Genomic DNA, 14,279 nt, shown 5'->3' with positions numbered 1-14,279 from the left:
GACGGCCTTTCGCACTAAATATGGATTATTTGAGTATCAAGTAATGCCATTCGGACTATGTAACGCACCGGCCGCTTTCCAGTTTTTCATGAATGATGTCCTCAGAGAACTTATTGATGTGTGCGTAGTCGTTTATATTGACGACATCCTGGTATACTCAGCCTCAGAAACTGATCATCGTAGACACGTCACAGCGGTTTTACAGAGACTTCGCCAACACCGCTTGTTTGCTAAACTGGAGAAGTGCACCTTTCACGCAAAGGAAGTGGAATTTTTAGGGTTCATCTTGTCACCCAACGGAGTTCACATGGACTCAAGAAAAGTGGATGCTATCACCAAATGGCCTTCCCCAACTTCCGTGAAAGGTGTACAGAGCATGCTGGGCTTCGCTAATTTTTACCGAAGGTTCATTCCTGAATTCTCTCGGGTAGTCCAACCTATCACGGCTCTTCTGAAAAAGAATAAAAAATTCGAGTGGACTCCAGAAGCCGAACAAGCCTTCCAAGAATTAAAAGCCAAATTTATCTCTGCTCCAGTCTTCAGGCATCCCCGTCCAGAACTTCCCTACATCGTCGAGACAGACGCTTCCAGTCTTGCAATGGGGGCGGTGCTGTCACAAAGAGACCCCGAAACGCACCAGTTACACCCTGTAGCCTTTTGGTCTCGCAAATTTTCGGCTCCTGAGATCAACTACACAATTAAAGACAAAGAACTCTTGGCAATTAAGTCCGCCTTTAAGGCCTGGCGGCATTATCTTTTGGGAGCCCGGCACACAGTAACTGTAATCACGGATCACCGTAACCTCCAGTACCTGAAGTCAGCTAAAGCTCAATCTTCGAGGCAACAACGCTGGGCTCTATTCTTCGCAGAATTCGATTTTGTAATCACATATCGACCAGGCGTCAGGAACGGAAAAGCAGACGTCCTTTCCCGGATAGGGGTAGACGAACCTACAGCTAATCCGGAGCCGGTGCCAATAATTCCTGAACAAAAGATACTAGGAGCAATCAACACACTATCCCTCGAAGAGATTAAAGCAAGGGTCAATCAACTCATAACTCCGGAAGATTCATCGAATTGGCAATTGAAAGGAAAGGATTTTACAATAGATCAGAACCTATTGTATTTCCAAGGAAGACTATTCTTACCCTGCGTTGACTTACAAAAACAGGTCATCACCTGCTACCATGATCCTCTAATGGAAGGACATCCTGGAGTTGCCAAAACCTCAGAGAAAATTAAAAGGCATTTTTGGTGGCCATCTTGGAGGAAAGATGTTAAAAAGTTTGTGGCTTCTTGTGGTATCTGCGCACAAAACAAGAGTCAGAAGGAAAAGCCAGCAGGATTACTACGTCCAATAGACATTCCACCAGGCCCTTGGCACACGCTCTCGATGGATTTTATCACGGATTTACCCCCTTGCTCCAGATACAACACAATTCTAGTGATCGTGGACCTTTTTTCAAAAATGGCTCATTTTATCCCCCTGAAGGGTTTACCTACAGCTTCCATTCTAGCCCGAGAATTTCTTGAAAACATTGTCCGGTTGCACGGTTTCCCTTCAGTACTAATCTCTGACCAAGGGAGCCAATTTATTTCCCATTTTTGGCGGAGTTGTTGTCGTTTAGCACAAATAGATGTACGACTTTCCACCAGCCATCACCCTCAAACCGACGGGCAGACTGAGAGAACTAACCAAACTTTAGAACAATATCTGCGCTGCATGTTGCATCAATCCGAGGGTACTTGGAAGGATGTCCTTTGGATTGCTGAATACGCTTACAATAATTCTATCCATTCTGGGACGGGAAAAACCCCTTTTTTCCTGCTGTATGGAAGTCATCCTCGAACCTGAAATCTGGACCCACCTCAAGCTCTCGGAACACCTGCTGTTGACCATCTGCATTCGACGATAACTCAAGCATTTAAAGAAGCCACAGCTCATCTTCAACGAGCTAAAGAATCATACAAAAAAGGAGCAGACCAACATCGAAAAGAGGCTCCTCAATATCAAAAAGGAGATCAAGTCTGGCTGTCCACTAAACATTTATCTTTAAAAGGGCCACGCACCTTCAACCCAAGATTTTTAGGACCCTACTCGATCACGGCCGTGATTAACCCAGTGGCTGTCAAACTAGAATTACCTACTCGAATGAAGATACATCCTGTCTTCCATGTTTCTCTCCTGAAACCTGTGCAACCCGGAACCCGTTTGACTAAACCTCCTGAGCCAATCCAAGTTGACGGAGAATCCGAATTTGAAATTCGAGACATCTTGGACTCCAAAATTTCCAAATCAAAACTATACTACTTGATTGATTGGAAGGGATATGGACCCCAGGAGAGATCTTGGGAACCCTCAGAATATGTACATGCACCTCGTCTAGTCCGAAAATTTCATCGGGCTTTTCCCAACAAGCCAAAACCTCCGGAAAAGACAAGCTTGGGAGGGGCCTTGAGGGGGGGTGCTGTCATGACCGCAGCCTCCAAGGAGTCAGGTTTAGCCCAACTGCCTCGGAAGCTGGGTCACAACTTCATTTCCAGGCACCCATCGGCTCCCATAGGGGCCTTATGGACCTTGTCCTGGCGCCAGTGGCGCCAGGCTCATAAGGGGACTCAGTCCCGGCACAGGACGTGCCGGGCTCATGATGTAAGGAATGGTGCTTGGGTGGACCTACCTGCTGCAGACCATGCTGCTCACTCACCTGCAGGATGAAATCCTCATCCATCCATGGCTGGAACTACTTTACCTCTGGGTGTGGCCAGCACCACTCCCTGGGACTGGATACTGGAACTATTCTGGAAGCTGGGACTTCTTACCTGGGCGAGGCTGCTGTGGAAGGAGACACCTAAGCACTCCAGTAAGCTATTTAAACCACGCCCGATCAGAGCAACGTGCTTCGCGTTATTCTGCAATAGCAGCAGGACGCTCACCGTGTCAGCTCCAGAGAATCTTCAACTTCTGCATCTGGGGAAGAGAAATCCGCAATCTTACCTTCCGAAATACCATCTTCGTCTTCAGCAGCATCTGAAAAGGGAAAAGAACACCAGGTTAGCACGAGATAAAAACCAGCGCAGCACTTACCCAGTCCATCGGTGCCTCTCAAGCCACGGGCTGCAGCTTTCCATTTTTTCCGGCACCCTGTGGAAGCAAAGACATTGGTTAGTAAACCTCCGTGAAACTTTCCTTACCTGCGCTGCATTCTTCTCGCCTCCGCCGACGCTGCTACTCGCATCTGCAAAACAAAAGGACATCATTAAGAAATACAAAACTCCATCTATACGCACGTGTTTTGGGCAGCGCTCATCTTTCTCACTCCTCGGTGCATTCCTCGACATCCATTTTTCTACCCAGCTGCTTCTGCGACCTGAAAAAGGAACAGAGACATTAAGAAGTGCTTTTAACTTCGAATTGACATTTTCTACTTACTTGCCTGCAATACCTTCGCCATTCCATCGCTCTCCGGACCTCCATATTCAAGCAACCGCCGTTCGTGCTGCTAACAACGGCCTAGCTCCAAATCTTCATCCTCTGCAACCAAGAGGCTGGACAATTAACCAGTGAAGTAACTGGCTTCGGCGCCCCTGCACTGACGCAGGATGGAGAGCTCCGCTTTCACCTACATAAGGTGAGCACATTTAGCCTACGAACTACTTGGGAGTACCAGGAAGGGGAGGCAGCTTACCCAGTCAGGCTTATATATCCATATTAACCCCTTGCTCTCATAATTGCAGACACCTCACCCTTCAGATCAAGATCTCCGTGAGGAAAGGGCCTTTCCAGGGTGGCATTCGAGGCCTGCGCGTGACCCTAGAAGACTCCGAGAACCCCCAGCCCAGACCTGCGCCTCCGAGGGATTCAGGTGAGCGTTACAGTGGTTTAAATAGCTTTGGAAGAAGTTCCAAGTGTGTATCCTTCCTCCGATCAGGTATGTATCCTTCCCCGACCACACCCTGGTGGAAAGTAGTCCCACAGGTAAAGTAGTTCCATTCAGGCCTCAAGAGGGCCTGGATGTGGCAGCATGGTCTGCATCAGGTAAGTGCACATTACATCACTTGAACACATGTCTAGCTTTATAAGCCTGGCGCCTAAGGCGCCAGGACAGAGGTCCAACATGAGCCTGGCGCCTAAGGTGCCAGGACTGCGTCCAAAGGGCCCCAGCTTGGGCCCGCTGGCACTCCCCTGGGGGAAATGATGCCTGCCTCTGGGGTTGCTGGGTCGGACCTGGCTCCTTGGAGGTAGGCATCATGACAGTACCCCCCCTAAAGACCCCTCCCAAGGTTCTTCCCTCCGGGGGTTTGGGCTTGTTCGGAAATCTCCGGTGAAACCTTTGTACTAATCGAGGTGCGTGGACATGGTTACTAGGCTCCCACGATCTCTCCTGAGGTCCATATCCCTTCCAGTCAACAAGATAGAAGAGTTTCGACTTTACCACCTTGGAGTCTAAAATGTCTTTAACTTCGAATTCTAATTCCCCTTCAATTTGAACTGGATCTGGAGGCTTGGACAATCGGGTTCCTGGTTGTACTGACTTCAAAAGTGATGCATGAAAAACTGGATGAATATGCATGTTGGGCGGTAGATCCAGTTTAAAGGCCACTGGGTTGATTATAGCTTTGATGGGATAAGGTCCTATGAATCTGGGATTGAAGGTTCGCGGGCCCTTGAGGGGTAAATGTTTAGTTGCTAGCCATACCTGGTCTCCTACTTGGTAAGGAGGATTTTTACTTCGGTGCAAATCAGTGTTTTCTTTATACTTTTTCTTGGCTTGCTGTAAATGAGTTGCTGCTTCTTTGAAGGCTCGGGTTATTGTGGAATGCAGATGATTTACTGCGGGCATTTCCAGGGTCAGAGGTGGATCTAGGTCAGAGGTCCGAGGATGGTGACCATACAAAGTATAAAAGGGGGTTTGTCCGGTTCCAGAATGCACTGAATTGTTGTATGCATATTCTGCGATCCAAAGGATGTCTTTCCAATTTAACTCGGATTGGTGTAACATGCACCGAAGATATTGCTCGAGAGTCTGATTGGTTCTCTCGGTTTGTCCGTCGGTCTGGGGGTGGTGGCTGGTGGATAACCGAACATCTATTTGTGCTAGTTGGCAACACTTCTTCCAAAAATGTGAGATAAATTGACTTCCACGATCCGAGACTAATATGGAAGGGAAACCATGTATGCGAACTATATTCTCCAGGAATTCCTTGGCCAAGGTGGAAGCTGAAGGCAAACCCTTTAAACGGATAAAGTGGGCCATTTTGGAGAATAGGTCCACAATTACAAAGATTGTGTTGTAACCAGCACAAGGAGGCAGGTCTGTTATAAAGTCCATTGACAGGGTGTGCCATGGTGCCGGTGGAATATCCAAGGGTTGAAGTAGGCCGGCTGGTCTTTGCTTTTGAGCCTTGTTTTGGGTGCAAATTCCACAAGACAGTACAAAAGACTTTATGTCTTTTCTCCAAGAAGGCCACCAGAAGTGGCGTTTGATTTTTTCCTCCGTTTTAGCGATACCAGGGTGTCCTTCCATTAAAGATTCATGATGATGGGCAATAACAAGTTCTTGCAATTCTTTACTTGGCAGAAACAACCGCTCCTGGAAGTAGGGTAAGTCATCCTTAACGGTGTAATGAGGACCCTTTTGACTCCATTCCAGTAAGGTTGAAGAGTCTAGAAGTTGTTTTACTTGCGTTTGGATATCCTCAATAGTTTGCAATGAAGTTAAGCCTAAGATTCTTTGCTCAGGTATGATGGGCACAGGTTCTAAGCTCGAATTAGGTTCTTCCATGCCAATCCGGGATAAGGCGTCCGCTTTTCCATTCTTGCAGCCAGGGCGATAGGTAATTACAAAATCAAATTCCGCAAAGAATAGAGCCCATCGGAGTTGTCGTGAAGATTGAGCTTTGGCCGTCTTTAAATACTGTAAGTTTCTGTGGTCCGTAATTACGGTGATGGTGTGTCTTGCCCCGAGAAGGTAGTGACGCCAAGCCTTGAAAGCAGATTTGATGGCCAGTAACTCTTTATCGGTAATTGCGTAGTTGATTTCAGGAGGAGAACATTTTCTGGACCAAAAGGCCACTGGGTGTAGTTGGTTAGTTTTTGGGTCTCTTTGCGACAGGACAGCTCCCATGGCCGAACTGGATGCATCGGTTTCCACTATGTACGGGAGATCTGGGTGCGGGTGCTTCAATACAGGTGCAGAGGTGAATTTGGTTTTCAGGTCCTGGAAGGCTTGTTCGGCCTCAAGAGTCCATTCGAAGCGTTTGTTTTTCTTTAGGAGAGCGGTGATGGGTTGGACTGTTCGGGAAAATTCCGGGATGAATCTTCGATAGAAATTGGCAAAGCCGAGCATGCTCTGAACTCCCTTCACCGAGCTTGGAGATGGCCATTTGAGGATGGCGTCCACCTTTCGCGAGTCCATTCGGACTCCTTGAGGTGTCAGGATGAATCCGAGAAACTCAACTTCTGTGGTATGAAAAACGCATTTTTCGAGTTTTGCAAATAGTCTGTGCTGGCGCAGTTTCTCAAGAACTGCCCTAACATGTTTTCTGTGATCAGATTCTGAAGAAGAGTACACCAGGATGTCGTCAATGTAAACAATGACACAGACATCAATAAGTTCCCGAAGAACATCATTCATAAAGTACTGAAAGGCGGCAGGTGCATTGCACAAACCGAAGGGCATCACCTGATATTCGAAGAGCCCAAATTTGGTGCGGAATGCAGTCTTCCATTCGTCGCCTTCTTTTATGCGCACCAGGTGATAAGCTCCTCGGAGATCTAACTTGGTGTACACACAAGCGTCTTTCACCTGGTCGATAAGCTCAGGGATCAAGGGCAGAGGATAACGATTCTTAATCGTTATTTGATTTAGGGCGCGATAGTCTATACACGTTCTAAGGTCGCCTTCTTTTTTCGGCACGAAGAACAGAGCTGAAGAGACAGGAGACTTGGATGGGCGAATAAAACCATTGGCTAGGTACTGATCTAAATACTGACGCAAATGCAGGTTCTCAGGTTCCGTAAGAGCATAAATCCTACTACAAGGTAGTTGAGCATTGGGTACCAGATCGATTTGGCAATCATAAGACCGATGGGGAGGTAACGTGTTAGCCTGTTCTTTCTGAAAAATGTCTTGGAATTCTTGGTATTCTGACGGTAGCTGTACAGGGGTGGAAGTTGCTGAGGCTAGACCCATAGCTGGATTTCTTGGATAACAAGTTGGTTCACAATCAGGAAAACTTATCTTCTTTGCTCGCCAGTCAATTCTGGGATTATGTGTTTCTAACCAAGGAATTCCAAGAATTACTTGGAATTGTGGGGCCTTGATCACATCAAACACGATTGCTTCCCGATGTCCATCCTGACCCACCAGTGTCACTTCAACAGTGGAATGCGTTACAGGCCCTGAGGCTATTTCGGTTCCATCTACTGTAGTAATGACATCTTGGGTTACTTTCGTGCGGAGAGGAAGCTTAATCTTGGAAGCCAATTCACGATCTATGTAATTTCCAATAGCTCCACTGTCGATGTATGCTTTTATAGCATGCAACTGCTGAGGCTGTTTTGGGTCCACGAGCACCATTGGCATGACAAAATGCGAGGTCAAAGAGTTTGTTTTCAAGCTCGGCAAGCGGAACCCTATGCTTGTCGGGCTAGGTCGTTTCCCGAATCAGGTGTCACTAATTCGTTATCAGTAGCTCCAACCACCTTCTTAAGTGGTTTAACTGGACAATTTCGAAGAAAGTGACCAGAAGTCCCGCAATACAGACAAAGTTGCATTTGCCGCCTTCTCTCTCGTTCTTTCTGTGTTAATGGTCCTTTAACACCACCGATTTGCATAGGTTCAGATACGTCGGTACTCTTGGAGTTAGCGTGGGTTTTGATCGGTATTCGGTTTTCATACTTGAACCGATCTGCTTTTCTATTTTGAAGTCTGTGATCAAGTTGAACCACCAAGTCAATGTAGTCTGCGCAGACCTGGAGTGGGTTTACTATCTGAGCTAGACCATCCTTAAGCTCTCCGTGCAGGCCTCGATGAAACAATGTGATCCTTTTGCTTTCTGGCCATCCAGTTTCCACAACCAGTCTGTTAAAGGTGGCAATGTAGGACAGAAGATCCTGATTACCTTGTCGTAAGGATAGCAGTTCGTTATCAAGGGCCTGTCCTTGGGAGTGTCCAGCGAACAATCTTTCCATGCTGGCCTGGAAGCCCTGAAAATTCTGGAGAATGGGATCATCCTGATTTACCAATGGAATAGACCAATCGGCAGCACTGCCACTGAGGTAAGATAGTATAAAGGCTACCTTGGTCTGGTCGTTAGGGAAGGCTCCGGGTCTGCATAGAAAGTGTAAACGACATTGGTTCATAAAGACGGCATATTTCTTGGGATCCCCCGCAAAACGTTCAGGCGGGGCCAAAGGCATGTGTCCAGGTAGATTAATTTGTACTGGGTTACTCAAACCCATTGATGTGGAAATGTCTCCGGAATTAGGTAAAGGAGTGTGCCCTGCCTGGGCCTGTAATAACCTTTTGGCTAGGTCATCTGTTCTTTCCTTGGATAAGATCAGTTCTCTTTTGAGAGCGTTAGTCTCCTGGCAGGCTGAGTGCACCTCTGCCCGTAATTCCCCCAAAAGCTGGGCCAGCTGGTCAGTCTCGGAAGTCTCCATAGCGCCTGGGTGGGAAATTGTGGGTAGGCTTCGCGTTCTGTAACGCTCACCTGATTCCCACGGAGGCGCAGGTCTGGCTTCGAGTGCTGATGCTTCTTCAATGGTGAAGCGCAGGACTCTGAAGATGGACAGGAAGGGCCCTCTACTCTGGCTTCTCCGGCACGCAGGAATATTCCCCTGTGCGTGAAAAGGGAGTATTACCTACTGACTGAGTTATGCTCAAGCCTCCCACTCTCTTTCAACCCTCCACGATACCCTTCCACGATTCCCCGTGAAGTCTCACCTTAGGGTCAGGAAGGATGAGCTCTCCATCCTGCTTCAGATGCAGGGGCACGTTGAAACCCAGTTACTTCACTGGATTGCGGATTGATGGGAGTTCAGGTAAGCTTGACTATTCAGGTAAGGCTCTGTAAAAGTTCTGTTGCAAGTTCAAAAGTCCAAGCTTAATAATAATGTTCATTGTCTTATTGCATCAAGCGCTAATGCTTATGTCTTTTTTCCCCTTAGGGGCCGGGGTTCGGAATGCCGGAGATATGGCGCCGACCCGAAGTGAAAAGTGCAGTTCCAGTTCCAGTAAATGGCAGGTTAGTTCTGGATGAGCGCTCGGGAACTGTCTTTGCATACGCTCATTCAATGTCTTTGTCTTTTTTCCCGATAGGGGCCGGGGTCCGGAAAATGCCTGGAAGCGGCAAGACCCGAAATGAAATGGGAATGACCCAACAGGTAAGTCTTATTCCCTTCCTTCTCTCTCCTCTTATTCTTGTCTTTTTCTCTAGGCTCTGGGAAGTGGCTGTGTATCCGGATGATCGCTGCTGAAGATGGAGGAACCCAGGAAAGGTGAATGAAATGCAGCGCTGCAGGGATCGTAACGAAATGCTTTTAAAAATGATGTCTTCCTTTTCAGGATCGTCGGTGTGATGTCTCCGTGGTGCAGATTTAGCTGGTAAGGTCTCTTGTCTCCCTTTGCAGGTGACCCAGGATGCTGACAGGCGTGACTGAAGTCCAGATGCAGGAGCTGACACGGTGAGCGTCCAGCTGCGAGGAGCAGAACAACGCGAAGCGTGAGTTGCTGATCGGGTGTGGTTTAAATAGCTTTCGAAGAAGTTCCAAGTGTGTATCCTTCTTCCGATCAGGTATGTATCCTTCTCCGACCACAGCCGGGTGGAAAGTAGTCCCACAGGTAAAGTAGTTCCATTCAGGCCTCAAGAGGGCCTGGATGTGGCAGCATGGTCTGCATCAGGTAAGTGCACATTAAAACACTTGAACACATGTCTAGCTTTATGAGCCTGGCGCCTAAGGCGCCAGGACAGAGGTCCAACATGAGCCTGGCGCCTAAGGCGCCAGGACTGCGTCCAAAGGGCCCCACCTTGGGCCCGCTGGCACTCCCCTGGGGGAAATGATGCCTGCCTCTGGGGTTGCTGGGTCGGACCTGGCTCCTTGGAGGTAGGCATCATGACAGGTGCTCCGGGACTTGGGGAGGATGAGGTAGATATAGATATGGAGGGATGGGGCTGTGGGGAGGAGGAGTGGGACAGTGTTGGACGTGCGGAAGGATGGGTAATTTTTCAGTAGAATGTAGGAGTAGACAGACAGTTGTGTACCCACAGCAGCAGATGCCCCAACACCCCAGGGAAGGCCCACCTTGTATCCCCAGCCTTATTTTCATGCACCCCCAGGAAGTCCATATAGTGTGCCATCGCCCGCTCCTCCACCATCATTTCTGCAGTTACCCATCCCTGTTTCTAATGGCACACCAACATAAGCAGTACATCCCAGGCAGCACCACAGACCCTAAGCACAGAACGTAACGCAGTACCCAATGGCAGAGTGATGCACTATCAAGGGGCCAGGAATGACGTGTTTGCTCATTTGTTTAGGAACAAACATGTACTCAGACTAGGACAGCCCACAGAGAGCCTTAGCATGCCCAGTTCTATCAGTCTCTGCCAACCCAGAAGAGGAACCCTTGGTAGGCGTGGAGATAGCAAATAAGCCCTTTATTTTCATGGTGGATACAGGTGCCATGAAGTGTATTAGTGAGGGAGGCTTCCCTTTCTCAGACGAGGTAATGGACATGCCGGGCTTCTCTGGGGATGTACAATAGGTTCTGTTTACAAAATAATTACCCAATAAGGTAGGGGACAGAGTGGTATAGGTTCCCTTATTGTTTTCCACCATGACCCCCATCGATCTACTGGGTAGGGACATCCTAAGTAAGGTCAACATGACCATTTTATTCACTGAAGAGGGAGTGGCATGTTTGACCCCCAGTATCTGTTACATGAGGGTCATTCTGATCATACATGTATTGGAAAATGAAGTAGTGGCCCCTGATTTGTTTATATATGGAATCACAGTGCTTCTTAATGCAGTACTGCAGGTGGCTAACCAGTACTGGCACATGCCTTCCGAATTCCTGTTCAGACCAGCCATGCTGCAGGGACTTGTTGCAGGGACTATTAGCATGCTGGATACAGAAGGAGTATTGGTGTTGAAGGAAAGGATTGTATGTGATAGTGATATGGGAGCATGGCGGACAATTTTGTGTATTGATCCAACCCAGCCCTTGAGAGACATAACAGATGAGGATCCTTTTGAGAATAAGTACAATTATGGGGAGATAATATTATTAGAAGTATGTGTCCCTTGTGAAATAATGATACAGTATCAAAATATCCCAAGTCCCATGTTATTGATAGGGAGTGTCCCTTCCTTTGCTCAAGGAGACTTATCTCAAGTACCTGACAAGTTGTAGATGAGTAACCCTCATGATGTAGCACTTTTGCGCAGTGTTACAATGATGCATATCATACTGAAGCAAGGTGCAGTGTTACCCAGAGTAAAACAGTGCCCCCCTGTCCAAAACACAGAGCAAGGGTATATGACACCATTATGACCCTTCCACACCAAGGCATCATAGTAACATCCAATTCCCCATGTAATACAGCCATCTATCCTGTGAAGAAATTGAAGGGGTCCAATTGGAGGATGATTCAGGATTTGCGTCCTCTTAATACTATAGTACAGGCAGCGTTCCAAGTGGTCCTTAACCCTGCCACGATATTGTATAATATACCCACTGAGGAAACACATTTTACTGTTGTGGCTCTCAGGAATGGTTTCTTTGCTGTCACATTGCACCCAGATTCTCAATACCTCACTGCGTTTAGATTTGCCAGGATGAGATTCCAACATACTACGCTCCCACAGGGGCAGTGGCAGCTAGTGACTTTGAAAGGTGGTGGGGCATAAATTTGCAGGGCGAATTTGCAAGCAAGCGCACGCAGCGCGCACCTCAGACCCACCTGAAGGGGATGCAGTGTGGCTTCCCCTCATGAAAAGTTTGGAAGCATTTCTTCCAAAATGTGCAATTTACTGCCCAAAACTGCACAAACATGACCTAAAATGCATTAGGTTTTAAGTACTAATGATGGCAATTTTCTTGCCTGTGCAAGTGTGATGGTGTATTTTACAGCTGCTTGTATTGAGAATAGCTGGTACTATGTTGTATGCATAAAGAAATTAATAATATAAATATTCAGTATTTCTGGAAAAATAATAGTTTGCTCATGCTGTTACTGGCACTCATATGCATTGATTCTCCTACTAAGGTGGGCTTTTAGGCATTATCTGAAAGGGGAGAAACTAAGGTACTAACAATGGCTAGAGGGATGTGGCAGCTAAGTGTAAAATCACCATGCACACATTGTATCATATTTATCCACAAAGAGCTGATTAATTCAAAGAGGTGCATCAAAGTTGGCCTTGTGAGGCTGTGCAAATCATTACTGGAAAAGACTGAACCCTTCGTTGGTCTAAGCACTTCCAACTGTTCTTAATGAAGTGAGAACAACCGTTGGAGACTGGAATAATTTATTTCTAGGTTCCCTGGCCTTCAAGGGAAGCCGTTGAGGCTCACAGCACCTGGGAAGAGTGGGAAGACTCTATAAGCATTGAGCCCTTTTAGTAAGCGACTGAAGCACCATTAGAAAAGTACTTTGGCCATGGGTCAACAAAAACACCAAAAAGACAATAGTGCCAGCCTTGCTACGCACATAGCTATCCTGTGCTGCAGCACTGAAGTTGCTGAAGGGCCAGACTGCGCATCAACAATGATACGTTTAACTTGCAGCAACAAACGTTGTGAGAGGGGCTAACTTTCGAGACTGTGGGGGAGGGGCACATGTACTTGTGTGGGTGCATCCAACTTCTTTACCTATTCTGAGATTATTCTAGTGCAGCTTAAATGTTACACGCTGTTAACTCTCTCCTTCATGCCTGTGAGACAACGGTGCCTTATGTCCCCCTTACCCAATCACTCCCGTGACTGGCATGCAAGTACTACCACGCCTCACGAACATGTATGCATTTAGGAAAGCAGGTGCTAAGAATGGCACACTTTTCTTAATAATTGCCGGTTCTTTGTGGAGCACCAAGCTGTTTATTGATTGTGTCTGAGGAGTGAATGGGTGGTTTCATTATGGAGGGAAGCAGTGGGGCATTAAGGATACATCCTGTGAGGCTCAGAACACAGCCCAAAAGCGAAGGTCCCCTCTGAGCTGCCTCTGCATCCCAGCAAACCCCTGGAAATGTGGCGGGGAGGGGTGGACTTCTTGCCCCCCCTTAACCCCTGCCCAGATACTCCGCCCTGCCTCCTCCACATGCATCTTAGTCAGACAGAGTTGCACATTTCAGTCCTTACAAGTGAGTACACACCCTTGCACCTCTGTAAACAAAACACCTGCAGGGGAACAGGAAGGGGCCCTGCATACCAAAACCTGCATGTGTGTTGGAACGTTCTCCAACCTGACACCTCCCTTTGCCACCTTCGACTTCAGTTGCCACTGAAAATGTCTTACCAGGGCGCCTTTCAGATACTCGATTCAAACGCGCTCTGCGTGCCCTTCACTGGCCTCCTGTTAAAAACAAGTTTTTTCCAAAGCCACTGAAGTTCCGTTTAAAACAAGCATTGGCAAAGCCAACTGTTTTGGCTTGTGCATAAGTTGTAAGCACTTGCCAGGCACTGCTATTAGATGCCCAGGTACCCACCATTTTGCACCTGCTGCCAACAATGAGTATCACTACAACTGTGCCTGGCAAGTGCATTTCCTACGCCTTCACCAAAGCCGAAACTGTTGATTTAGCATTTACAGGCAATGCTCCATGTACTCGCTTTCACCTCACAAATAATGAACCTGCCCTAAATACGCCACACATCTATTTGATTTCTTCAATTTGCATCGTGAAAGGGTGCCTGCACAAAGCAAATTATAAAAAAGAAATCTGCACAAATATTCGTTTTATTTTATTTATACAACATAATTGACTATGGTATATATAAATCCCAAAGAGAACTCATAATAGTGAAACAATTCACTCCTCGCAAAACTCAATAAATGAACTAAAAGTTTTGCCAGTGTTTGTGATGTATTGTTAGGTTGTTGTAGAGTTGGCAGTTCTTTTGCCTTTTAAAGATATGTATTGCAGAGAAACGTACCTCGTCACTCTTTACGTTGGGAAAGCACATATGCAGACATTACAAGGATGCATGCACTTACTGTTAGGGAAAGGCTCATGCGTCACTGGACGTGCATTGTCCGCTATGGTGGCAAAT

This window comes from Ambystoma mexicanum, chromosome 3q (genome assembly GCF_040938575.1).
Source record: "Ambystoma mexicanum isolate Mex_15411 chromosome 3q, UKY_AmexF1_1, whole genome shotgun sequence".
Lineage (NCBI taxonomy): Eukaryota > Metazoa > Chordata > Amphibia > Caudata > Ambystomatidae > Ambystoma > Ambystoma mexicanum.
The sequence above is the reverse complement of the archived record's forward strand: the minus strand, read 5'-3'. Positions refer to the sequence as shown.